Source organism: Rousettus aegyptiacus, unplaced genomic scaffold (assembly GCF_014176215.1).
Source record: "Rousettus aegyptiacus isolate mRouAeg1 unplaced genomic scaffold, mRouAeg1.p scaffold_m13_p_10, whole genome shotgun sequence".
Taxonomy (NCBI): Eukaryota; Metazoa; Chordata; class Mammalia; order Chiroptera; family Pteropodidae; genus Rousettus; species Rousettus aegyptiacus.
In genome coordinates this window covers 72,234,200-72,249,913 of record NW_023416285.1, presented here as the reverse complement: position 1 = coordinate 72,249,913, position 15,714 = coordinate 72,234,200, and the positions used below count along the sequence as shown (strand labels likewise).

At 38.4% G+C, this 15,714-nt stretch overlaps 1 protein-coding gene across 13 annotated transcripts in view; it reads left to right on the top strand.

Moving 5' to 3' along the window:
• LIMCH1 (LIM and calponin homology domains 1) overlaps positions 1–15,714 on the top strand; it is a 332,907-nt gene that overhangs the window by 106,641 nt on the left and 210,552 nt on the right. The window lies entirely within an intron of this gene.

Here is a 15,714-nt window from a genome sequence, read left to right as displayed (position 1 = left end):
GAACAGCAACAGCCTGATCTTAACTCAGAATGAGAAACATGTTTTGAGCTCCTGTCATATTCTAGATCTAAGTTCTTAATAGGAGAATATTTTTTTAAGAGTGTGCTAATCACATTATAGTGAAATTAAACTGCTATGCATTGTGACTTCAGGCAAGGTGATACTTTATTTTAAAAACTGACTCACTTTGAACTGGTTTTTAATAAATGTTCCAGGATGGTGGAAAGATCTGGGTGGAACAGTGCTTAATATTTCAAAGTGTGCACTTGAAAATCTATTTTTTCTTCTTGGTAATAGGATCTCTAAGGATCCAGAATTATTTTTGAACTGGTTTTTAGAGGCCCTGCTATCTCCGGTCTGTGGAACTGGCAAGGATTTTGATGTAATGGCTTTTGCATCTGGTGTTTGGTGATAATTGTTCTGAGAATTACTTGGTCATATATCTAAGAAATATCTACTGTTTATCCTCTTAGAGGTTGGATTTAATGGCCAAATGGCTTGATTTGACCCTCTCTATGGCTCAGAGCTACTTAATTGTTAAAATTCCTGACTGCTGTGTGCAATTAATTTGCAAAATTAAATCAAACGTGTGTTTTGTATCTATATTTTGAAGCAGCCTGTGATCTGTTTTTATTACTTATTGATTCCAGCCCTGTGCTTGTGTTTTGGGAACTTTCTTTAGCTCTGCACACATCCCTCCTTTCTCACTAGCAATCAGAGCTCATCTCTTTTTAGACCTCTTTAATATCCTACTCTCACTTGCCTTGTTTCACTTCTCTGAACATCTACACCCAAGTACACTTGTAATTTTTCTTTCTTTAACATTATGACAAACTGGGTGCCTTTTTGGTTTGTTTTTTAAATTCCCTTATGGTTTAAAATATCCCACATAGAGAAGGCAAGTCTATAGGCAGTGTGCAATAAAAAAAAAACCTTCGTTGTTGTTGTTTATATATTAGCTCTTCCGATTTTTAAATTTTGGCAGTTTATTAAAAGTTTTTTAAAGTACCAGGTGGTCCAATGTCGTAAAGGCCAAACAACATGAGGGCCTGTTTAATCCCTCTAGGATATGAGTTAGCTCTTCAGAAAGCTTGTTTCCTAATGCATGTTTTGCTGAACACTGGTCCCACCCACCAGATTTTTCTCAAAAAGAGGTCTTGGTTAAATGCATTGAGAAAGAATATTTTATCCCCCACTGGAAGACCTCAGTGTACATTAGCATATTATTGACTCTGAGTTCATAGTTGAAAAAAAAACCCGATACACACACACACACACACACACACACACTTAAATAAAATCACTGCATTTCTCAAACTTACTTGACCATGAAATATTTTTTCCAAATCATATCTCTAGCCTGTGGAACTAGGATTCTGTGGGACACTTTGTATTAATGTTGTACTTTGAGACTTTTGGCACCCTCGGACACACCAAAAAAATGCTTCTTCTGTATTTCCTCTCTTGGGTAGGCCAAAGAGTAAATGTGGAGGTGAATCCTCATGACATAATAATTTAATCTCCCTAAGTTATTATGTGAAGAACAAGTGTCGTCTTTGCTTTTTCGCTTCTTCCAATGCCATAAAATGATAACTCAATAAGTTTTGGTGTGAGTGGATCTTTGAAGAATCTGCCAATACTGAGAATGAGAAGAGGAAATGTGTGGGTTATTTACTGCACGCTCTTTGAGATGTTGGTTCTGCTCCTTTGTCTTTCCTCAGGTTCACCATTGTGTGCAATGGCATACTCTGGTCCCATCACCACCACATGTTGCATAATGGATGAGTCTGAAGAGACTGAGGCAGCAGGTGTTCTAGCAATTAAAAAAAAAAGAAAAAGAACAGAGCTGTTGATTGTTGCAAACAGCATTAGTCTTCCCTCTCTTCCTCTTGCAAACAACAGCTCTCTGTGTCAAATCAGTAGTAAAATAACAACTGGTCTGCTTTGCTAGTTCTGTGTATTTATTACCTCCCAAGCAGTATAGTCAAGCCTCTCATTTGGACAGTTTGTGTCCTTAAGTCCTTATGTTGCAAGTGAACTTAGTTTATCCCTTATCCTCTAAAAGGTTATTATAGCCTGGTTAGTTGCCTACAAATTTATTTGGTTAAAAATTATATCACTGTACACCAGAATGGATTGTAGACAATTATGAGCTTTGCTATATATAATTCTTGGCTTTCCTATAAGGGGAAGAGGAAGAAATATGTCTTCAAACTCAGGATTAGAGAGAGTACAAGCTTTTGAGAACCTGAACATATTCCACAGCTAGAAAATATTTACCTTGTGAGGACAAAAGTTTTTATATTTGATTTCAAATGCTTGAGAAAGGCCTATTCTTTCAATTATTGTTACTGCTCCAATTTGAGGAATTTAGTAGAGACAATTTGCTTTGCTTTCTATTACCTACCTGTACCCAGGAAACTGGAAACAGCTGCCTGAAAGGATAATAAGGTTTATGTCAGCAAAGTAGTTGTATCTTTCCGTAAGATCTTGACTTTGCAAACAAGAGTATATGCAAATTTAGAAACATTTAGATGTTTATATAGTTATTCTGCTTTGTTTTCAATTATTATTTGATAAATTCTCAATATCATGGATATTTAGAAATTGGAATACATTTGAAACACTGCATTTAAGCTGTTAGCTTCATAATGTACAGTAAGTACTCAACATTGTCGATAGGTTCTGTGATGTTAAGTGAAATGACATATAATGAAATCAATTTTATGATAGGTTAATTGATATAAACAAGAGTTAAATTTCTGTGGCATGTCATCAATGTTATAATGAAACGACATTGAACAAAACAGTATTATTTGAGGACTTGTGTATGTGATCCAGATTGTGAGTTTGCAGTGGTAGTTTGGAACCAGCTTGTAAGGCTCAGGAGTGAAGACTGTGCATCTCCTCATGCCATCTTGAGTGGCATCAGGTTAAGCTTAAAATGGGCTGTAGTGGGAGTTTTTGCATGGTGGAGACTGGCAAATGCTACATGCCAGGGCTCCCCTGCCGGCATTAGTAAGAAGCAATTGTTAAATATTTAGCAGAACACCTATGGTTCTAGGACATCTCTCAAGATGAATCGATTATAAAGGGGTTTTAAAACATAACCAAAGACCTCTTAGAACATAGCATGTGTTGTAACAATCACACAGTTACCTTTAATTTTTTTTTCCTTTCTTCCTCTCCTCTATCTTTTGGTTAATGAAGTTTTTAAAGGTGATATGTAGGCAGAAGTTCCACTTGGTTTTGTTTTGGTCTTGGTTTAACATGGTTCTCACCTATTAGATTTATAAAGACTATCTTTCCTGTTTCTTCTTTAATCTCTCTGTAGTGCAGTATTATACTGTTATTTTATAGTTCTTTGTAACACCCCAAGGATAGGAGTCCTTCTTTTCTGATGTGCACATTGTGCAGGAAGAGGTGAGGAGGGCTGTGCACAAGCCTGAAGAACGTTCATTCCAGTCCTAGCCAGGATGACGGCTGCTCCCTCAGTCGTGCAGCCACCAAACTGCAGTCAGTGAGTCCCAGTGAGAATGACATTTCAGTGCACTGGGATTACCATCTGCTGTTTTCATCACAAACCAGCCAAAAGAACAGATTTCCAGCAAGTTTAAACAACCAGAGGAAGATAGGTGAGAATTTTTTGTTGTTGTTGTAGAAATGCCTCATGGCCTTAATGAGGTATCTTCCTTCTCATGCCCTCTACTCCCTATTAATGGATATTTAATTTTCATTCCATAGAGGGTCAAGATATACATAGGATTATTTTAATTCAGATTCTTTGGATATTTATGGTGTTTTTTTTTTTAATTTAGGGATAAAAATCCAGTGGCATCACAAAGATTTTTATTTCATCCCCATGGTTTGACTGAATTGATGATAAAGTTACAGATATATTGACATATGTCTGAATTTGGAGGTTATTTTCTATTTTACAAGTTAAGGAAAAGGCACATTAAAGAGAGAAGAAGGTGGCACAGGCAGTGAGAAGTCAAATCTTTATTTACAACTCAGCTGAAAATAGGGGAAAATCAACAGGGACACGGACATGTTTAGGCAGCATAACATATTGGTTAGAAGCATAAGTCAGGAGCCAGACTGTCCAGCTTAGAGTCCTGGCTTTGCCTCCTACTAGATATATGAAATGGGGCAGATTACTTAATGGTCTGTAGTTAAGTTCCTTTATCTAGATAACAGGGATAATATAGTATCAGTATCATATCAAGGCCTCTGCTAGCCCACTGAGTACCTCTGTGTCAACTTGAAAAGACATCTCAGGGTGGACATTGTGAGTACAGACAGTGGCTTCATGTGAATTAGGAAAAGAGGACTCTTCCTTCAGAAGAGTTTATGTAGTTTGGCATGGAGAGCTCAGGCTGGCTTTTACCTCAGCTTGTCTCCTCAGCTGAGTGCTCTCATCTCGGGTACAATTTGTGTAACTAGCTTTATTACCTTGGGGAGGCAAGGAGTAAATGAATCAGTTAAGGTTCAATAAAAGATGCTGTCCTGTCATCAAAATTGCAAGGGGAGAGGCTAGGGTGGAAAAGGGTTCAGAGAATCTGTGGATTTTTGCAGAGCTCTTAGACATGAAGTGATTTTCTGGAGTCCCTCAGTTATTAGCAGAATTGTGACTAGAACATAATTGGCTTGACTTTTGGCCTCTTACCAATCCTGACAAGGTGTTGCTAGACAACTATGTGATTCAAACATAGATGACGATGAGGGACACTATGGTCATTATGAACCCCATGAGCATGCCTAGAGCCATTTAAATGGCAAACTCTCTGAAGACGATATATCTTTTATGTCCCAAAGCTAATAGTACATTAGTTCCTTTGTCCAATATCTATATGTTTGTTTTAAATTACACTATGCAGCAGGCATGTGTGGATCCCAGCCACCATTTTAATAATAGATTTTATTATTAGATAGAAGTGTATTTCTATTACATTTGAATGAAAAACCTTTAAAAGTGTTATTTTCTCACTGTAAAGTCTTTTCTGAGTAAAATCAAATGGAAATGGCTTTAGTTACTACTGAGAGAAAAAAAGTGAGATTGAGCCACTATGGAGGCTAACAGTATTCCCAGTACCCCTTTAAAATCTTTTCAGTTGTAAAATATTACACAATTACAGAAAACCACATAAAACAAGTACATAGTTTATTATTCAAATCACTATGTCAAGGAGTATACCCACAGTATTTCCAGTGAAGATGGTGGAATAGATAAGTGCTGTGTTTGCATCATCTCATAACCACTTCACAATTACAACTAAATTAAAGAACATCATTGAGAATCGCCTGAAGTATAGCTGAACAGAAGTCTTATAACTAAGGACAATACAGAGGAAACCACATTGAGACTGGTAAGAGGGGTAGAGACAGAAATGGGCTGCTCCCACACCCGCATGAGAATTAGGAGGGATATCTTGACTGTAGAGGTCCCTCCTGAGGAGTTAGTGGTCTTAGCACCACACCAAACTCTCTAGCCCAGGGGCCCAGTGCCAGGAAGAGAAGTCCCCACAACTGCTGACTATGAAAAACAGCAGAGATTGTGGCTGAATGAGACAGAGGGCTGCTGGAGTACCAGGCCTGTGTACTGACTCACTCACTCTGAGCTCCAGTGCTGGGGCAACAGCTTGAAAAGTGCTAGGGACATGCAGGGAAGAACTGAATTATCTGGCTTCAGGATAAGACTGGACGGGTAGGATTCTCCCAAGTACTGGTAGAATCCGTTGTCTCTTTGTCGAGCCCTACGCCCTCCAAGCATGCAGATAGCTGCCATATCTGAGTCTCCATCAATGTAGTTAATTCCATTTGCCTTACCCTGGTGATTCCCTGAGACCCCACCCCACCCAACTTATGTGGACCCACCCATGCCATTTCCAGTAGCTTTTTCATACAAATGGCCTGCCTTGGCTCATGCTGCAGACTTTTCTAAAATTTCTCAAAGGTTCATAAACCCCAAACAGGTAACATCTGACCCAGTATGCCCCATGCATCTTGCTGAGAAGCCACAATCCAGACATTGGTGGCAACTGACCTTAGTCTTAAGCTTGGCCTCTCCTAAACACCTCCATGCCCAGTATGGGTGGCAGCCAACTGCAGATTGCCTTGTGGCTCATTCCAAGTAGCCCAGGCCAGAGCACAGGCTGCAGCTGAACTTGAAATGTGGCAAGGCCCCTCCCAGGAAACTCTGGGGTCAGCGTGCCCAGTGGCAGGCTTCAAATCAAGCCAGAGCAACTCCGGCTTCATCTTCAGACAACAAACCCAAAGGGCAGACAGTAGAGCCCCACTAAAGCTACTTCTGATCCCTAGGGTTAGCCCCTGTCACTGGCCAGTCCTCACAACCAAGCAGTCGAAGGGTCAGTCTCTCTCATTGACGTGCCAATAGCAATCAATGCTCAGCTACAACAGGAGAGCACACACAACCCACACAAGGGACATACCTGTAGCACCCAACTCAAGTGAACAGGGAGACTGTGCCACTGAGCCCCATAGGACACCTACTACATAATGCCACTCTACTAAGATAGGGAGGCATAACACCTCCTCCTTATACATAGAAAAGATACAGGGAAATAGCCAAAATGGGGAGACAAAAAACATGTCCCAAGTGCAAGATCAGGATAGTGCTCTAAAAAAGAATAAATAAAATAGATACAAGCATTCTACCAAATACAGAGTTGAAAACTGGTTATAAGGATGCTCAGTGTTTTTAGTGAGAACTTCAACAAAGATATAGGAAATAAAACCAAGATAGAAAACATAAAAAAAAAATTAGTCAGAAATGAAGACTACAATAACTGAAATGAAGAATACATTAGAGGGAATCAACAGTAGATTAGATGAAGCAGAGGATCAAATCAGCAGTTTAGAATATAACACCCACTCAGAACAGCAAAAGGAAAGATGAATACCAAAAAAAAAACCAACGAGGATGTCTTAAGGGCCTCTGGGAAACATCAAGTGTACCAACCTTCATGGCATAGGGGTACCAGAAGGAGAAGAGAGGGAGTGAGGAATTGAAAACCTATTTGAAGAAATAATTATGGCAGACTTCCCTAACCTGGTTAAGGAAATAGACATACAAGCCCAGAAAGCACAGAGAGTCTCAAACAAGATGAACCAAACAGTAAAACAAAGATGAACCCACACCAAGACACATCATAATTAAAATGCCAAAAGTTAAAGACAAGTGGCCTGGGCCACTTGGAATGAGCCACAAAGCAAGAGAAAAGCAGTTACCTAAAGGAGTTCCCATAAAACTATATCTGCTGTTTTCTCTGTGGAAACTTGCAGGCCAGAAGGGACTGGCAGGAAATATTCAAAGTGATAGAAAGCTAGGACCCACAACCGAGATTGTACTACCCAGAAAAGCTATCATTTAGAATCAAAGGAAAGATTAAGAGCTTCCCAGATAAGAAAACTCTAAAGGAGTTCATTGCTACCAAACCAGTATTACAAGAAATGTTAAACGGACTTCTTTAAGAAGAAAGAAAAATTCAAAAATATTAATAATAAAGTGGCAGTGACTACATATCTATTAAAATAGTCACTTCAAATGAAAAAGGATTAAATGCTTTAATCAAGACATAGGATGGCTGGATGGATAAGAAAACAAGACCCTACCAGCAAAGAGACTCAGGGAAGCCAAGATGAGTTGATAGACTTTACTATTTTATTGCATAGTAGCTCAGGTTTCTGTAAGATTTAATAGAAATAAACAAATAATGCAGGACTTATAATAATTTATCAACATTATAATAAGCTGTAATAATTTTTTACAGCTGGAGTTTCATCCCTACCTTCCCAAAGAGCCTGGGAGATTGGGTACTATCTTCCTTGAAAATTACATATTAGGAAGAACGGCTTCTAGGGACTTAGGAAAGACTTTCCTGGGTCATAAAATAGGAAAGAGGCCTTTCGAAAATACTTCCATCTAAAAAGATCAGAGAAAGAATTTACAGTGACAAGCTGTCTGAAGTAAATGCCCTAAGGAAAGGGGGTTCTGGGCTGAGAGGTGGGATGAAGCTTGCTCTAAAGTTTAGTCAGGCTGGGGAAAGGTCAAGGCTGGCTTGGCTACAGGAGACTCACTTCAGCTCAAAAGACACACACAAGCTGAAAGTAAAGGCATGGAAAAAGGTATTTCATGAAAATGGAAACAAACAAAAGTTGAGAAAGAAATACTTATACCAGACAAAATAGACTGAAGGACCCAGTAATTTCACTTCTGTGTATTTATCCAAAGAAACCCAAAACACTACTTTGAAGGGATATGTGCATCCATATATTCATTGCAACATTATTTGCAATAGCCAAGATATGGAGGCTACCTGGGTGTCCATCAATGGATGAATAGTAAAGGAAGAGGTGGTACATATATATAATGGAATATTATTCAGACATAAAAAAGAATGAAATCTTGCCATCTGCAACAACATGGATGCACCTAGAGAGAAATACGCTGAGTAGAGTAATTCAGAGAAAACAAAGCCCCATGTGATTTCACTTACCTTTGTAATCTAAGGAAAAAAATAAACAAAACAGAAACAGACTCATAGATATAAAGAACATTTTGATGGTTGCCAGTTGGGCTGGGGTTTGGGTGGTCAGTGAAGAAAGGGAAGGGATTAAGAAGTACAAATTGGTAGTTATAAAATAGTCATGGGGCCATAAAGTATAACATAAGGAATATAGTCAATTATATTGTAATTACTATATATGGCATCAGGTGGGTACTACATTTATTGGGGCAATAACTTTGTAAGTTATACAAATGTCTGATCACCACATTGTATACCTGAAACTATTATATGCCAATATAATATGCCAATCATAATTGAAAAAAAAATTTTTTTAAAGATAACAAGTAGATTTAAATCAAGAAATAGAATTTTGCCACCCTTGAAGCCCATCCTCGGGATAATTTCCTCCCTGCTTCTGAAAGTCGTGTTCATTTTATATTGATCACTTCTTTGCTTTCCTTTGTAGTTGAGTTGCCCAAGTCACCAACTTTTTAAAGAATCGGTTGTTTAAAATGAGATCAGCCTACCTGTATAATGGGCATTTCACCATGGTTTATTTTCATTTGGTAATCTGATAATTTATTTTGATGAATTCTAGTAGTTTTCTAACTTGAATTTTATGCCTTCTGTAATGCCAAGTACTGGGATAGTACAACTGCTTTGTGGTTATGTTGGATATTTAGATAATACTGTTTAGTTTTTAGGATATCAAATGGTGAAATCAATCAGTTTTTCAGACAGCTCTCTGTCACTGGATGGTGTATACTTGACTGAGCCTCTAGTTCCAGTTCTTTGCCCCAAATCAGGAAATCAAGGGGCTTGACCCCTCCTTCCTTCTTATCCTTAATGCTAATGTCATGTTGATTTGTTGGCTGGCAAGTGCTATTTCTGTCTATAAACAGGTGAGAGAATATAAATGAACATCACGTTGGCATTAAGATTGTATATCAATGAAATGATTAATGGTGAACTAAGTGATGGTCATCAGTGAAAAAAAAAATGAAAAAATCCTCTTAGAAATAAATGAGGGGTAATTGGACAGGGTGACCTGGTACTTTCCCTGGACTGCTGAATGACTTTTAGCCCTAGTCCCAGAGAACATTTCATTATACTTTGAAACATTCAAAAGAGTTGGGGGGAAGGAGGGAAGAAGAAGAAAAGAAAGAAATTGGTTCAAGGAAACCTATATAAATACTACCTAGTTTCAATAACTGTTAATATTTCCTGTATTTGCTTCTTACACACACACACATATTCACACATACCTTTAGTAATTTTTTAACCATTTCAAAATAAATTATAGATACCAGACCCCTTTCCCTCTAAATACTTTAGCATTCATCTCCAAAGCATAAGAACATCCTCCTACATAACCACCGTGGCATTGTGACTCTTAATAAAGTGAAGCTCTAATAATAACAAACAACCAGTATATATTCAGATTTCCCCAATTGTTCCCAAAATGTCATCTATAAAGTTTCTTTTAAACTGACATTTCATTAACAAACATACTGTGTAATTGGTTGTTATGTCTCTTAAGTCTTTTATTTTAGAATAGCAACCCTCCCCTTCATGACATTGGCATTTTGAAAGCCAGTTTCTTATAACATGTTGTATTCGGGATATGTATGTTGTTTCTTTATGGTCTCATTTAACCTGGACAATGTGTATAGGAGGTTATTGCATCACCTTCCCAGCGTGATTTTGTATGCAGAACTCACAGACCCAGGTCCATCTGTGCAGTGGCAAATCTGCCTCAACTATACCCCCTTCCTCCTGAGAAATATTTCTGAACAAAAAAATTGTGACTACCTGATTTAGACACTCCAGTTGTAGATTTTTTCTGTTCTTTAGATATGAAACCTAGGGGGAAAAATTAATAGACCTTCCAGTCTGGACTAAATGTCCTACTAGATGTTTCTACTCATGATTTCTAACCTCTAAAACCTTGTAAAACAGACTCCATCATCTTTTAAAGATGAGGGAGCAGGCTCAGAGAAATGAAGCCATTTTCCCGATGTCATGTAGCTCCTAAGTGTCAGATCTGAAATTTGGATCCAGATTTGCCTAATTCAAAGGTTTTTTATCTCACTGTGCTTAGAACTAAATGACACTTACACTCATTTGCCAAAATTAGCCCAGAACTAACGTGTTTATGGAGCCACATGATGCCAAGGTAAAAATAACACCATGGCTGAAGCATGTCTCTACTCCTTGAATTGGAGAAAACACACAAAGCCCAGAACCTCTCCACTAGAGCATTTTCTTTCTGGACTGTCCTTTCTCTTTGCTCTCAAATCAGTTGCTAATACTTTGTTGTATAAAAGTTCACTTTGAGTGTTGTCTTTTTTTGCACCTTCTGTTCTGTCTCTTTGTAAAGCAGGAACAGCTGGAGGATGTGCAAACACAGTTGCTGCTAAATCCATTCACATGTTCTTGGACTGACCCATTTTTTGTGTCTAGAGCGAAAATGGCTGCATCAGAGGATTTAATGCTGCCAGGGTGCTTTGAGCATTGCCTGTATTCTTAATTAGATTTTTTTTTAGTGGAATCTGTCAGTCTCTGGGCTATAAACAGCACCTTCTGGTTTTCTGATGACACGATGAAAATATAAATGGATTCTGCAGATTACATTTTATTATCCTCACTATTAAGTACTCAGAGCTAGTGCTGGAGAGGATCATGGCCTGATAATGTTGATTAAATAACCTCAGGTCTGGACTTCTGTGCTGTTTCTTTGCCAACACAAACTCAATAGATATAAGGAGCTATTGTTATTAAAGAGAGTATAGCGATATAAGTACCACAAGAAGACGTGCCACAGAAGGTAGTGTTGCAAGCAGTGAATCCCAGGCATGGGTGAAGGGAGACCTGATTCTAGTCATCCTTGCTAATAGCTTGCTGTATGGCCTTGAGCAAGGCATTTAATTTTCAGGACATTATTTTTTGTCATCTGTAAAATGAAGGAGTTGTATATGTAATTTGAATTTATTCTGGTGTAGTGAGAAAGGACACAGGATGGATTTATAGAAAGATTTATGGAAGCTGTGTGAGAGATGGCTTGTGAAGGGGCCGGAGTAGAAGCCATGAAGGTGGCTGCTGCAGTTATCTAGCTGAGAAATGACGGAGGCTTGGACTAGTGTGGCTGTGTAGAGACAGAGAGAAAAAGACAGATCTGAAATACATTTTGGAAGGAGGAACATTGTTCCTTTTGATGGTTTAAATGCATCTCTATGTTACTGGGGATGCAGATGGTGGTGACATTTATTGATATGGGGAAGACCAGAGGTGGAAAATAGATTGAATCAGGGAACAGATGTCACAAATTTTGTTTTGATCTTAAATGTGAAATAGTTATTAAGTATGCGAGTGGAGATATTGAGTAAAAAATTGTATATTTGATTCTGAACTTGAGGGGAGAAGGGTCTGAGCCATATATAAAAATGTGTGTTATCTATCATAGGCAAGTTATTTAAGGATATTTAAAGGCAAGATATTTAAATCCATAAAAATGTATGAGCTATTGTATATGAGATATTTAAAGCCATGGGACTACCTAGGGAAGGGCAGTGTGTAGTTAGAAAGACAACAAAGGAAAAGTGAAAAAAGGAGAAAAGGAACCATGTTTTACATTATAAAATGAATGAGGTAGAAGTACCTACAGCAGTAGAGAAAGGAGTATTTATTAATTGAGGTAGAAGGAAAGCAGGAGTGTCTGGTGGTCAGCAGCTTAGGAAAGGCATGTGATTAAAAAGGAGTGAGTGGGTGACTATCCTGCTGTTGATTCAGGTCAAAGAAGAAAATGCTTTTTGTGTCAGACAGTATGGTGATACTAGAATTTAAGAGGACAACCAGTAAAGTATGGCATCATTTAAGATCAGGGAAGAAACAGCTAGAAAGTTACTGGAAGAGGAGGAATCATGAATGAGATTATGGTGATTCTAGTACTGTTGCCAATATTGAAAAGGAAATTTGAGCTCTTACTATGGCATAGGCACTGTGAGAAGAGTTTGACATGCTAATTAAATTACTCTTTAAAAAATTTTAAAATTACAGTTTACATACAATATTATATCAGTTTCAGGTGCATAACATAGTGATTAGACATTTATATAACTTATGAACTCATCACTCCAAACCTAGAACCCATCTGATACCATACATAGTTATTATAATATTATTGGCTATATTCCCTATGGTATTTGTCTTTGTCTGACTTATTCACTAAGCATAATACCCTCTAGTCCATCCATTTAATTGCAGATGGCAAGATTTCATTTTTTTTTTTATGGCTCAGTAATGTCGACTGTATACATGTACCACCTCTTTGTCTATTCATCCTTTGGTAGATACTTAAAGTTGCTTCCATATCTTGGCTATTGTAAATAATGCTGCAATCAACATATAAATGCATATATATATTTTAATTAGTGTTTTGGGTTTCTTTGGATAAGTACCCCAAAGTAGAATTACTGGGTACTTTTTTGTCTCTTGTTATAGCCTCTGTTGTAAAGTCTATTTTGTCTTGTATGTATTGCTACCCCAGTTTTTTAAAATTTGTTTCCACTTTCATGACATATCTTTTTCCACCCCTTTACTTTCAGTGTATGTGTGTCTTTCAATCTAAAGTAAGTCTCTTGTAGGCACCATGTGTAAAGTTCTTGTTTTATTATCCATTCAGGCACACTGTGTCTTTTGATTGGAGCACTTAATCCATTTAGATTTAAAGTAATTGTTGATGCATATGTAATTATTGCCATTTTATTATTCATAAATGCCAAACCCCTATGAAGAAATCAGCTGATTATGGGAGTTCCCTTAGGTAACTGTTTTTCTCTTGCTGCGTTTAAGATTCTCTCTTAGCCTTTAAACTTTTGGCATTTTAATTATGATGTGTCTTGATTTGGGCCTCTTAAGGTTCATCTTGTTTGGGCCTCTCTGTGCTTCTTGGGCTTGTATATCTATGTCCTTTTCCAGTTTAGAGAAGTTTTCCATCATTATTTCTTCAAATAGGTTTTTAATTCCTCACACTCGCTCTCTTCCTTCTGATACATCTATGATGTGTTGTTGGTACACTTGATGTTATCCCAGAGACTCCATAAACTATCCTCATTTTTTGGATTCATTTTCCTTTTGCTGCTCTGAGTGGGTGTTGTCTGCTGCCTTATATTCTAAACTGCTGATTTGATCCTCTGCTTCATCTAATCTACTGTTGATTTCCTCTAATGTATTCTTCATTTCAGTTATTCAGTTATTCCCTATAATATATTCTTTTCTGACTGGTTCTTCTTTATGTCTTCTACCTCCATTTTTATGTTTCCTATCTCTTTATTGAAGTTCTCACTGAGATCATTGAGCATTCTTATAACCAGTGTTTTGAACTCTGCATCTGGCTGCATCTGGTTGACTGCTTGTGTCTGTTTTATTTATTCTTTTTCTAGAGCATTGTTCTGATCTTGACTTTGAGACATGTTTCTTTGTCTTCCTGTTTTTGCCACCTACTTGTGTTTGTTTCTATTAGGTATGGCTGCTATGTCTCCTGGTCTTGGTAGACTCGCCATATGTAGTAGGTGTCCTGTGGGGCCCAGTGTACAGTCTCCCTGGTTACCTGAGCCAGGTACTGCAGTCGTGTCCCTTGTGTGGGTCGTGTGTGCCCTCCTGTTGTAGTTGAGCCTTGATTGCTGTTGGCACATCAATGGGAGGGATTGATCCTTTAGCTGATTGGTTGTGAGGACTGGCCAGTGACTACAGTGGAGGGGCTGATGTGCAGAGGCTGACCCCTAGGGAGCAGGATTCACTTAGTTGGGCTCTGGTGCTTGCTGACCCTGCCCTTTGACAGTGTCATTTGTGGAGGTGTTTGGGAGTTGTCTGGTGTGGTCCGAAGTTGGCTATAGAGTATGTTGGTTTTGATGTATCTTAGGAGGGGCTCTGGTGCAGGCCAAGGTCAACTGCTGCCTGTGCCCTACCTTGGGCACTTGGTATGAGTTACAAAGTGCTCTGCAGTTGGTTACTACTTGTGATGGGCTTGGAGGTGCCTAGGACAGGCTAAGCTGAGAACCAAGGCTGAATACCACCAGCAGTCCTGGGGCTACTTAGCAAGAGGTATAGGGCATGCCGAGGCTAGATGCTGTTTTTTGGGGGGGTGTGAACATTTGAGATATTTTAGGAAATTTGGCAGCATGAGACAAGACAGTTCATCTGTATGGAAAAGCCACTGGAAGTGGCTTGGGTAGGCCTTCAAGTTTGATGGGTGTTGTAGGGTCTCAGGGAATCACCAAGGTAGGGCAAATGATGGTAGTCAGGTTGATGAAGCTTCAGATTTGGCACCCTCACCCCTCGTTTCATGTCTGCATGCTTAGAGAAAGTGCTCAAAAAAGGAACAATGGATTCTGCCAGCACTTTTGTCTGGGAGAAAGCTGCCTCTCCACCTCTTGCCCTGAAGCCAGACAATTCACTTTGTTCCCATCTGTCCCTGGTGCTTTTCAAGCTGCTGCCCCAGTGCTGGAGCTCAGAGCAACCGGGTCTTGTCAGCAAGTTAGTTCATGTTAGGGCGTTTTAAGAAGAATGACTAGCACTCCAGCGTATTTCTCATAGACTGCATGCACATGGCTGTGTCTTGCCTTTTTCTCCAATCTGGTAATCTTTGTTTTTTAATTAAGGATGTTTAGGCAATATATATTTAGTACTTGTTGATATGGTTAGATTTAAGTCTATAATATTGCTAGTTGAGTTCTATTTCTTCCGTATTTCCTTTTTCTCCTTTTTCTTTTTGCTGTTTTTATTGTTAGAGTAATTTTTTATGGTTTCATTTTATCTCCTTTTTCATTAGCTATAATTTTTTATTTTGGTGTTTTAGAGGTTGCTTTAGGGTTTATAGTATGCTTATTTACCTGGCATGTTGTAGATGCTCAGAAAATATTGAACAAATAAATGAATGCCCTCATGCCTAGGCCAAAGGGCTGCTGAGAGCCAGAGAAATCAAGAATGGTCATCAGTTCTGAGCTGTCACGGTTTCTTATTTCCCAGCTTTTATTTTCCTCTTTAACATCATGTTATTATGGATATTGGCTTTAATTTTTTTGTCTTATTCTTTCTAGGTTAGAGGTTTAAGTCTTCCCCTTCAGTTCCCCCCCTAACGTTTTAACAAATAGACAATTTATCCTTAGGTGGTGCTTTCTGCAGG